Source organism: Marmota marmota, unplaced genomic scaffold (genome assembly GCF_001458135.2).
Source record: "Marmota marmota marmota unplaced genomic scaffold, marMar, whole genome shotgun sequence".
NCBI classification, from domain to species: domain Eukaryota; kingdom Metazoa; phylum Chordata; class Mammalia; order Rodentia; family Sciuridae; genus Marmota; species Marmota marmota.
This window is the reverse complement of record NW_026000261.1, coordinates 5,922,715-5,934,098: the sequence shown is the minus strand read 5'-3', so window position 1 is coordinate 5,934,098 and position 11,384 is coordinate 5,922,715. Positions and strand designations below refer to the sequence as shown.

The 11,384-nt window shown below is 33.1% G+C and overlaps 1 pseudogene; it reads right to left on the bottom strand.

Annotated features, from left to right (window-relative positions):
* Positions 1 to 342: 342 nt before the first annotated feature.
* Positions 343 to 415, bottom strand: LOC125614322 (annotated as a pseudogene).
* Positions 416 to 11,384: the final 10,969 nt, after the last annotated feature.

Below are 11,384 nucleotides of genomic sequence, written 5' to 3'. Positions count from 1 at the left end.
AAATGGATGAGATATTTATAGAAGAACTAATCTTGGTAGACTAATGGGCAATAAGATTAAAGGTGAAGGAAAGAAGTGGAGAATGAGCCTGAAGAAAGAGACCAATGAACTCTAAGCACACATGACCTCCAAGTTGGGAGACAAAAAGCATTGGTAATTAACTGCAGCTGAAGATCACACACTGGGTCTTCTGGCATCTAAGCTAGGGGTTGGGAATCTTTTAGAAATAGTTTGCCAAGTCATCATTTATTCACCCTTATTTCAGACTTTGCATGCCAACAATATATTTTTCCACTTAGAATCTCTTTCTAACTAAATTGCTGTTGCATGTGTAGCTATTAAACAAAAAGTTTGAAGACAAAAAAGCTGCATTTTAGTAACATACTATAGAAATGATCCCTGAAAGTATAGTCTTAAAGCTGCATTTTAAATTAAATTTAAAGCAGATTTGATAAAGCTTATTTATACTTTCATCTTGACCTATTAAGTTCCTTCAAGTTCCTGAGCATATTTGTATTCTCAGAGGTATGGAGAGATCTATCTCAAATTATTTGTGTCCCAGCCCCAGTACTATTAACGATAGAATTATTATCACAGCACCTACTAATTACAGCCCAAGAATCTTAAAGCATGACCAAAAGGGACCAGGACTTATTCTCTGCTGGGTCTGAAGCTGCTTGAAGGCAGGAGAACAAATTGTAGAGAAAGTGCAGAGAGCTATAAGAACACAAACGAGGGAGGCTTGAACTGGTCTGTGACACAGGAAAAGGCCTCCATGGCGTGGAAAGGGTGAGGAAGACATAGTGTGAGATGAAAAGCTGAAAAGGAGCATGATTTATTTAAGAAACTGAATAAACTCTAGGGCTAGGGGAGTCCATAGAATTGGAGGGTAGATGTATAATGTAAAGCTGAAAAGGTGGGTGAGATTCAGAGTTTGGGGTGGAGGGGAAGACATGAAGAAAACATCATTCTTAATAATGTAAAACACTAGCACAGAACTTCAAATTAAACATTATTTTGGCCAAAAATAAACACTTTTCTGACTGTTTTAAAGATACTAGATCATTTAGTTTTTATCCCTACCTTATGAAATTGATGCAATTATCACTTGACTCTAGAAATGAAAAGAAGAGGCCTTAAAAGTTCTCCAAAGAAGACACAGCAACAGAATGGGACTTGAGCTTAAAATATTTGGCTCAAGAATATGTTCTCCTTAATACTCTACAGGACTGACTTAGGCCAGTATAAGATGCCTTTTGGGGACAAGTCAACAAATTTTTCTTTGAAAATGTTTGTGTTAATAATTCAAAAACATGAAAACTTTTCAGTATGATGCCATTGGGACCCAAGTACACTTCATGGATGGCCAGAGATGCAGGAAAATTCATCAAAAGGAAAAAAAGTGCATGTACACACACACACACACACACATTAGATTGTATTGAAAAATATATTTGATAATTTGTGATCCTGGAAAAGTTCAGCAAACTCACTTTTGAGTGAGTTTAAAAACCCTGAACATTATATATGAAATGAATGAGAGAAGATTCTAAGAGGTAAGAGAAGGTAGACCAACTGGGAAGTTGAGACCCAAGGAATAACACGATGGTGAGTTCCCTTGGTTTTCTTTTTGTCTCATATGTCCCAGACATGAAATTGAAGATGTTTTCAACTAAGAAACAACAACAGGTGGGAACAAAATGTTTCCAACAAACGTCAAAAGACAAGGAAAGGAACAACCAAACAAGCAAGAAAACTTTTAGATAATAACTACTTTTCTCTACTCTGGTGGAACATCACAGAGGGAAAAATGGCTGTACCCCTGCTCCATGCCACTAAAGGATGAGTAGACTGCCTTACTACCCTTTTAGGATTTTAACCAGTCAGCATATCATTCTTACCAGGCTGGTGCAAAAGAAGGCTAAGTAGGGAACTGAGATTTTTATCACAGCAATTTGGTAATGAGATCATTTCCAGGCACTTGATTTCATTTAAGTGGGAATATGAAATGCTAAAAACCACTTTGGAATTTTTAAAATATTTATTAAAATTTAAAAATTTTAAAAAATAGAGATGATTTCCTTCCAATTTCCACAGTGTTAGTGGAGACTATGGGGGAATCCAGACTTCTATCCATACCCAGCAGTAATGAGGTACCCTATCCCTTCTTGCTGCAGTGGTTTCAGAGGACACTTAGTGAATGGTAAGAATTTTTGCCCTTGACTGTTAGTAACAAGCCCTCCTACCCCGGACTGTTATGTCATGTGGAGAGAAGCAATGAAACTTTCTTATCCCTTTCAACCAGGGAAGTTATCCGTAGAAGCCTAATAAGAAGCTGGAAATCCTACCCCTGTCCAACAATAATAAGAAGCCCATGCCACTTGAATGTCAAAGGAAGCTGGGTGGTGAAACTAGACTTGTACTCTCACCTGAAAGTGACAAAGGGTACTCTCTTCTTTGACAGAGCAGTGTCAGAAGTAAGCATATAAAAAAGAAGGTGTAAATAAGACTCAGAGTCTCATATAACAACCCAATATGTCCAGATTTCAATAAAATCACTCAGACTAAGAACAGAAAAGATCTTAGAGTGAAAGAAAGATAATCAATAGGTGTAAATACTAAGATGACAGAGATTCAAATTATCTGACAAATATTTTTAAACAGCCCCATGAAAGGTATCAGCATACAATTACTTTCTAATTATTATTTAAAATTGCATATATTTTGTGGAATATAGTGTGATATCTCAATACAAGTATACAATATGTACTGATAAAATGAATGTAATTAATTTTCCGTCTTTTTATCAGTATTTTGTGTTTAAAAGCTTAGAGCTACTCTCTTATAAGTACTCATAAAATAGCCAAAGCAAATGATATCAGCATATCAAAGAGATACCTGCATGCCCATGCTTATTGCCACACTATTCACAATAGCTAATCTATGGAATCAATCTAGATGCCCATCAATGGATGAATGGATAAAAAAAGTGTGGTATACATGTTTGAAACAAGTAAAAATAAAAAAAGTCTTAGCAAAGAATGTAAGGTCTCAAGAAATAAATAAAAAACATAAAGATAGAAACACAAATTTGGGTACTGAAAAATATAATGCTCCTCCCAAAAATATAACTCCATGGGTGGGTTTAATAGTACAATGGAGGGAATAGAGGAAAGAATCTGTGAACCTATAGAGAGAACAATACAAATTACCCAACATGAATACCAAAGAGAAAAAGTCTAGAATAAGAAAAGTAATCAGTCTCAGATTTGGTATTCATTCATGTCTTTTGAGTCTCATAAGGGAAGATATGAAAAAAATGCTAAAAGAAATAATGGCTGAAAACTTGACAAATTTAACAAAAGCCAAAACACTACAGATTCAAGAAACTGAATGTACCCAAATAAGAAAAACCCAAAGAAATCAATCCACAATAAGATGTATTATAATCAAACTGCAGAAAGCTTAAAGATGAAGAAAACATATTAATATAACAAAAGAAATAACACTTTTCTTACAAATATGGTGTGATGAATCCCTCTATTATATATGATTGTAATGCACCCATATAAACAATTAGAGAGAGAAAAAAGAACACCTTCCTTACAGAGGACAAATAATTTGAATGACACCAATTTTTCACAAGAAATTATGGAGACTGCAGGGAAGTGACAGAGCGTTTTTCAAGTGCTGAAAGAAAAGAAATGTCTATCCATACTTCTACATCCAGAGAGAGCATCCTCCAGCAATTAAGAGGAAATTGAGACACTTTCAGAAGAAAGAAAGGTAAGAGAATTTGTTGTCAGCAGACCTACCCTAAAACAATGACTAAAAGAAGTTATCTAAACAGAGAGAAGTAAATAAAACAAATCTTTGAATTTCAGGAAGAAAAAATCTGAAATATTGAGTTTTTTGTTTATGTTGCATATTTGAAGGAAAAATTGTAACACTGTCTGATGTGATTCTACATGTATACTCCAAAAATACATGGTAAATCATGAAAAGAAAACAAAGAAAGGAAAAACAAAAGGAACAAACTGGAAAGAAAATATTAAAAAAGGACATAGTCCTAACATATCAATAATTACATTAATTGTTAAGAATCTATACTAATTAAAACACAATGGAAAATTGAATTAAAAAACATGATCTAACCATAGACAATTTACAAAAATAGTCACACAAATTAAAGCGATATAGGGAAGTGAAAAGTATAAGGATGGAAATATATGCATCACATTAATAGTAAGGAAAGCAAGAATGGCTATATTGATATCAAACAAGATAGACTTCAGACAAATACATTTTTACCAAGAACAGAGAGGGATATATAATGATAAAAATATCAATCCACCAGAAAGACACAGTGATCTTAAATGAATACGCCAAATACACTCTACTGATATGTATACCTAAAAATGAGAAATAAAAATATTTAAAAATGTATATGCGTCCAACAACAGAGTTGCAACTTACATGAAGAAAAACTGACAGAACTAAACTGAGGAATAGTCAAATCCACAATTATAGCTGGAGGATTTAACACTTCTTAAAAAAATTATTAGAACAACTAGACCAAAAATCAGAAAGGATATTGAATAATATAATAACACAGTCAATCAATAGAAACTATGTTATATGTATTGAACATACCACTCAACAAGCAGAATATATATTTTAAATACTTATTTTCAAGATCCCATGGAACAATTACCCAACTAGGTCATACCCATGACTGTAAAACCAACCTCAACAAATCTGAAAAAAATAAAATATACAGAATCTACCCCTAACCACAATGAAATCAAACTAGAAAATAAATAGAACAATTTTCAAACAGTTTGAAACTAAACAATGTACTTCTATGTAATTCATGGATTAAAAAGCAAGCTTGCTTTTTTTTTTTTTAAAAAAAAAGCAATCTTGAAAGAACATTTGAAAATACATTAAATTGAATGGAAATAAAAACATATTAAAATGTGTGGGTCATAACTAAAGCAATACTAAGAGGAGAATTTACAGCATTAAATGCTTATATATGCAAGGAAGTAAAGTTTTCAATCAATAAATCCCACCCACAGGAACCTAGAAAAAGAAGAACATAACATAAAGCAAACAGAAAGGAAATCATAAACATAAGAGAGGAAATCAATCGAAATGAAGACAAAAAACCAATAAAGAAAAGTGATAAGATAAACTTCTGGTTTTTTAAAGATTTAAAAGAGAAAGAGAGAGAGAGAGAGAGAGAGAGAGAGAGAGAGAGAGAGAGAGAACTTACCAATATCAGGAGTAAAGAAGAGATATCACTATGGACCTTGCAGGCATCAAAGGGATAATAAGAGAATACTATAAAGAGCCTTGAACTTTTAGATGTAATGGACACATATTTCTAAAAAATAAAAACTATGATAATTCAATATGGAATTGAGAATTTGAATAGTCCTGTGTACTATCATTTAAATTTAATTCTTGATTTAAAGGGTTTCCAAAGAAATCTGGAGGCCAAAATGGTTTCACTAGAGATTTCTACCTAACACTTGAAGAAGAATTAACTTCAGTTTCTCGCAATCCCTTGTAGAAAATATAGACTAGTGTTCTCTTTTTTTTTTTTTTTTTTTNACCACATCTAGCTATTTTTGGCTTTTTTTTTTTTTTTTTTTTTGGAAGGGGTGACCAGGGATTGAACTCAGGGGCATTTAACCTGAGCCACATCCCCAGGCCTATTTTATATTTTATTTAGAGACACGGTCTCACTAAGTGACTCACTTTTGCTGAGGCTGGCTTTGAACTTGATATCCTCCTGCCTTAGCCTCCCAAACCACTGGAATTACAGGCACGTGCCACTGTGCTGGCCAAGATTAGCATTCTAAAGCTACTCTTACTCTGATACGCAAACCAAAGACAGCATAAAAATAAAAACTATAGACAATATACCTAATGAATATAGATGTAAAAATCCTTAATAATAAGTTAGGAATATAATTCAGCATATGTAATGAGAATTATACAACATAACCAAGTGGTATTTATTCCAGCATTGCAAGTGTGGTTCATATGTGAAAATCAATCAGTGTAATCCACCACATTAGCAGCATAAGGAAGAAAAATGACATGATGATATCAAGTCATACTGGAAGAGTTTGACTAAATTCAACATGCATTCATGATAATATCTCTCAAAGAACAGGAATAAATGGGATCTTCCTCAACATAAAGACCATCTGAAAAGTACCTGGTGCTAATGTTACATTGAATGGTAAGAAAATGACTATTTTTCCCAATAGGTCAAGGTCCGGATATCCATTTTTACTACTTTTATTGAAGATAGTTTGGGAGTTATAAGCAGTGCAATAGAACAAGAAAATAAACACTTACGGGTTGGAAGAAATAAACATTTCCCTTTTTTGAAGATAACATGAATATCTATATAAAAATTATCAAGAAATCTGCCTAAACTCCTAAAATTAATAAATAAATTCAGGTACAGCATGGGATACAACATAAACATTCTAAAATCTAATATAGTGTTCTCATATATTAGCAATGGACATGAGGCCGTCAAAATTAAAAATACAATATGATATATGATTGATAAAATACTAAGTTGTAAATCTAACAAAGTGTGTTTAGAACATTTATTTTGAAAACTATAAAAAACTGAGGAATGTAATGAAAGAAGATCTAAATAAATGGAGACATGTAAAATATTCATACATGAAAAGACAACACAGTAAAGATGCCAATTGTCCCTCAAATTAACATATAGGTTTAAAGCAATTACTATCAGAATCTCAGCAAGATTTTATAGACACAGACAATATTACTCTAAATTTTATATGACATATCAAGAGAATTAGAATAGCTAAAACAATTTTGAAAAATAAAATGAAGCAGAAGAAGTCATTTTATTCAATTTCAAGACTTGTACACTGATCAAGACTGAGATATTGACAGAATGATAAGAACATAGAATGATGGAACATAATTGAAAACCCAGAAACTGAACTACACACATATGCCCAACTGATTATGGATAGATATGCAAAAACAATTCAATGAAGGAAAGAGCCTTTTGAACAAATGGTGCTTAAGCAACTGAACATCTATAAACAAACAAAAAGAACCTTGACCTAAGTCTTACACCTCATATAGATATTAACTCAAAATCATTCACATATAACTTAAAACCATAAAACCTCCATAAAGTACCATTTTCAGGATTTAGGGCTCAACAAGGAGTTCATAGACTTGACACCAAAAGCACAATTCAGAAATGGAAATATTAATAAATTAGATCTTGTCAAATTTAAGAGACTTTTGCTCTGAGAAAGACCCCATGAAGAAGATGAAAGGACAAAGTCACAAGCTGGGAGAATATGTTTGATAATCAAATATCTAACAAAGGATTCCTATGCAAAATAGGTAATGAATACTTTAAACTCATCAGTGAACAAATAATCTGATTAGAAAATTGCCAAGAGAAATGAAAAGACACCTAACCAAAAAGAATATACAGATAGAATATAAGCACATGAAAAGATATTTAACATGTTTGGCCACTAGCAAAATGCAAATCGAAACCACAGGGAGATATCAGAACCATATGGCAAATAATGGATAAAATAGAAAATAGTGACAACACCAAATAGTAGCTAGGATGCAAGAAAACTGGATCACTCATCCATTACTGGTGGGGATGTAAAGCGGTCCAGCCATTCTAGAAAACCGTTTTGTAGTTTCTTTTAAAAGACATTCTACTTCTGTACAACCCAGTCATCAAACTCCTTGGCTTCCAGTCCAAAGAAATGAAAATGTATATTCGCACAAACCCTGTACACAAATTTGCATAGCAGCTTTATTTGTAATACCCTAAAATTGTGTGGTGACCCCCAGGTGCCCTTCAACAGGGTGAATGATTAACTGTGATGAATCCATGCTAGAGTAGTAGCTGAAATACTACTCAGCAATAAAAAGGAACACACTACTAATACATACAGAATAGAATAATCTTCCAGATAATGTTGCTGAGTTAAAAAAGTGAATCCCCAAAGGTTACATACAGTAAAATTCCATATATATATAAATGATAAAATTGCATAGATAGATTAGTGGTTATGGCAGAGGTGGGATGGGAGGGAAATGGGAATGACAATAAAAGTGCATCATAAGGTAACTTCATGATGAGAGAAGTATTCTGTATTTTGCATATATCAATGTTAATATCCTGTGATGTTGTGCTATAGTTTTGCAAGATGTTACCATTATAGAAAACTAGATAAAGTGTACTTTGAATGTCTCTGAATTATATCTTATAGCTGCATGATAATCTAATTATCTCAAAATGAAAACTTTAGCAAAAAAAGAGATATGCTAATTACTGAATGGATATTATAAAAAGAAACAAAAGACAAAAGTTAGAAACTTCAAAATATATTTCATCTCCCACTTATGTGGAATTTTATAAAGTGGATCTCACATAAGTTGATGGTAGAATGGTTGTTAGAGACTGGAGAAAGGGGAGTGAAGGATGGAAAAAGGTTGATTAATGGGTACTAAGTTATAGTTAGGAACAAGAAAACTCTGATGTAGTATTGTAGGATAATAACCATAATGCACTGTACATTTCAAAAAGCTAGAATAAAGGATTTTGAAGGTTTTACCACAAAATGATAAATGTTTGAATATATAAATATATTTATCCTGATTAAACATAACACAACATATACATATATTGAAACATTACACACTATCCCATTAATATGTACTATTTTGATGTTTATATTTATTAAAATTTTAAATTAAACACATATTCCATAAACACAACAGATTTTTAAAATTGATGCTGTTATGCACTTGGGCATCTTTAAGATGTCATCCCTTATTACTTTCCTTTGAAATTCTCAGCAGCTGATTAATCACTCTTAGGTCTCTAAATCTTCCTTATCTTAAGATCTTCAATTTCCTGAAAAACAGCCACAAGAGAACAAAATTTTCTCTGGGCTGTAGCAACAGGGATCAGAACAATATTCTCTTAAGAGTTAGATATAATGAAAAGAAGGTGGGCCCAGGACTTAAGAAACGGCATCTAGTCTCAGTTCTATCACTAATTAGCAGAGTAATCTAGGAAAATCTATTTATTCTCTTTGGATCTCAGTCACCTCATCATAAGAGAATAATCTCTGAGGAACCCATTAATTTGGACTTTCTAAGAAATAAAAGACCGGGTGCCCTAGGGAAGAGAATTCCCCCTACCTTGAGCTAATTGGACCAGCTGTGTGAATGCCAATCTAGTTCTTAAATGCCTGTAATGACAATTTATTATCCAGAAGTCACTGTGGTTTCAGGGCTTTCTGTTGGAGGCAGTGAACTAAAGTTGCAGATATTCTACTTGTGTAAATGTCAAGGGTATAAACTTAGAAATCCCAGGAAAGGTAGTAGATGAAATAAGAATTTCATCCATGCAAATATGTTGTTGACTCTGAGTCCTGTGTCAATCACAATGGGTAGCTCAGTGGAACTTGGGAATAGGCTATGTGCCTAGAACCAGCACCAAAGAAAAAAAAAATGTGTGCCAAGACCAAGAAATGCTTATTGAGTGATGACTTCAACCTGTGGCTGTTGAAATTGGACCTAGGATTCAGACAAGGATCTTGCATTGCCACTGACCCAGGATAAATAAGTAACTGGTGTGTGTGTGTGTGTGTGTGTGTGTGTGTGTGTGTGTGTATGGAAATCAACAAGGCAGAATAGTCATACACAATACACTACAACAGCCTTCTAATTGACCTACCCAATCCCTCTTCACTTTAATCCAACTTCTATATCATCATCAAATTAACTTCCTAAACCCATATTTGATCATCTATTCCTCAAAAATTTTCAACAGCTTCCTACTAAATTCAAATTAACCCTCAACTATTTTTCCAACTTACTTTAACCCATTATGTTCCATTGTCCTATGTATAGGACCCGTATAAAAACTTAAATTGAGCAATTTTATAACATCCTGTAGAATTGTATAGGCTTTTATAGGCATGTATAAAGGACAATAAGTTAGGTATGGTTGACAAATAAAAATTGTATATGTTTGAGGTGTACAGTGTGATGATTTGATATTTGCATACATTATTAAATGATTACAACAATCAAGCTAATTAAAATTTCTATCATATCATATAGTTTCCCTTTTTTATGTGTGTGTTGAGAACGTTCAAGATCTGCTCTCTTAGCAAATTTCATGTACATGAAACATTATTATTACCTAGAATCACCATGTTGTATATTAGATTCTGGAACTTATTTATCTTATAACAGGAGGTTTGTATCCTTGATAGACATTGCCCCATTTACCCTAATACCTGGGCTCTGATAAGTACCATTCCACTGTCAGCTTCTATGAGTTTGATTGGTTTATATTACACATATAAGTGAGATAATGCCATATTTGTTTTTGTGTGTATCTTATTTTGTTTAGTACAATGCTTTCTAGGCTTATCCATTTGTTGTAATTTGTTTTTTTTAAAGACTAAATATATTCCACATTTTTTTCCATTCATCCATCAATGGCATGTACATTTTTCCATTTCTAGACTTTTGTCAATAATACTCCAATGAACACAGGGGTGCAGATATCTCTCACAAATACCAATTTCATTTCCCTTGGACATACACTCAGAAGTGGGATTACTGAGTCATACAGAAATTTTATTATAGATTTCTCAGGATCTCTGTACTCTTGTCCATAAAGGTTGTGCTAATTTACATTCCCACCAACAATGTACAAGGGTCCTCTTTTTTTCATATCCTTACCAATACTTATTGTCTTTGGTAATATTCATGTTAAAATATGTGAGATGATATCCCACTGAGCTTTTAGATTTTCCTGCTGACTTATGATATTGGGCACCATTTCATACACCTGTTGACCATTACTGTGTTCTTTGAAAAGATGTCTATATTCAGGACTGTGTTAATCAGCTTCTCATTAGTATAAAAAGCACCTGATATAATTAACTTTTAAACATAAAATGGTTATTTTGCTCACAGTTTTGGAGTTCCAGTCCATGATCTGTTTTACTCATTATTCTGGACCTCTGGTAAGGCAGCACATCATGGCAGGAGTATGAGACAGAGCCAAACTGCTTACTTCAGGGCCAGAAAACAAAGAGAAATAGGAAGGAGAAGAGACCAGGTTCCACCATCCCCTTTAAAGACATTCATATCATCATATGATCTAAGGAATTCCCATAATATCTCACCTACTAAAGTTTTATAACTCCATCCTGGGAACCAAGTCTTTAAAATATGAACCTTAGGAGACATTATACATCCAATCTATAGCAAGTTCCTTGTCCATTTTTAATTGGGTTATTTCTGTTTTGCAA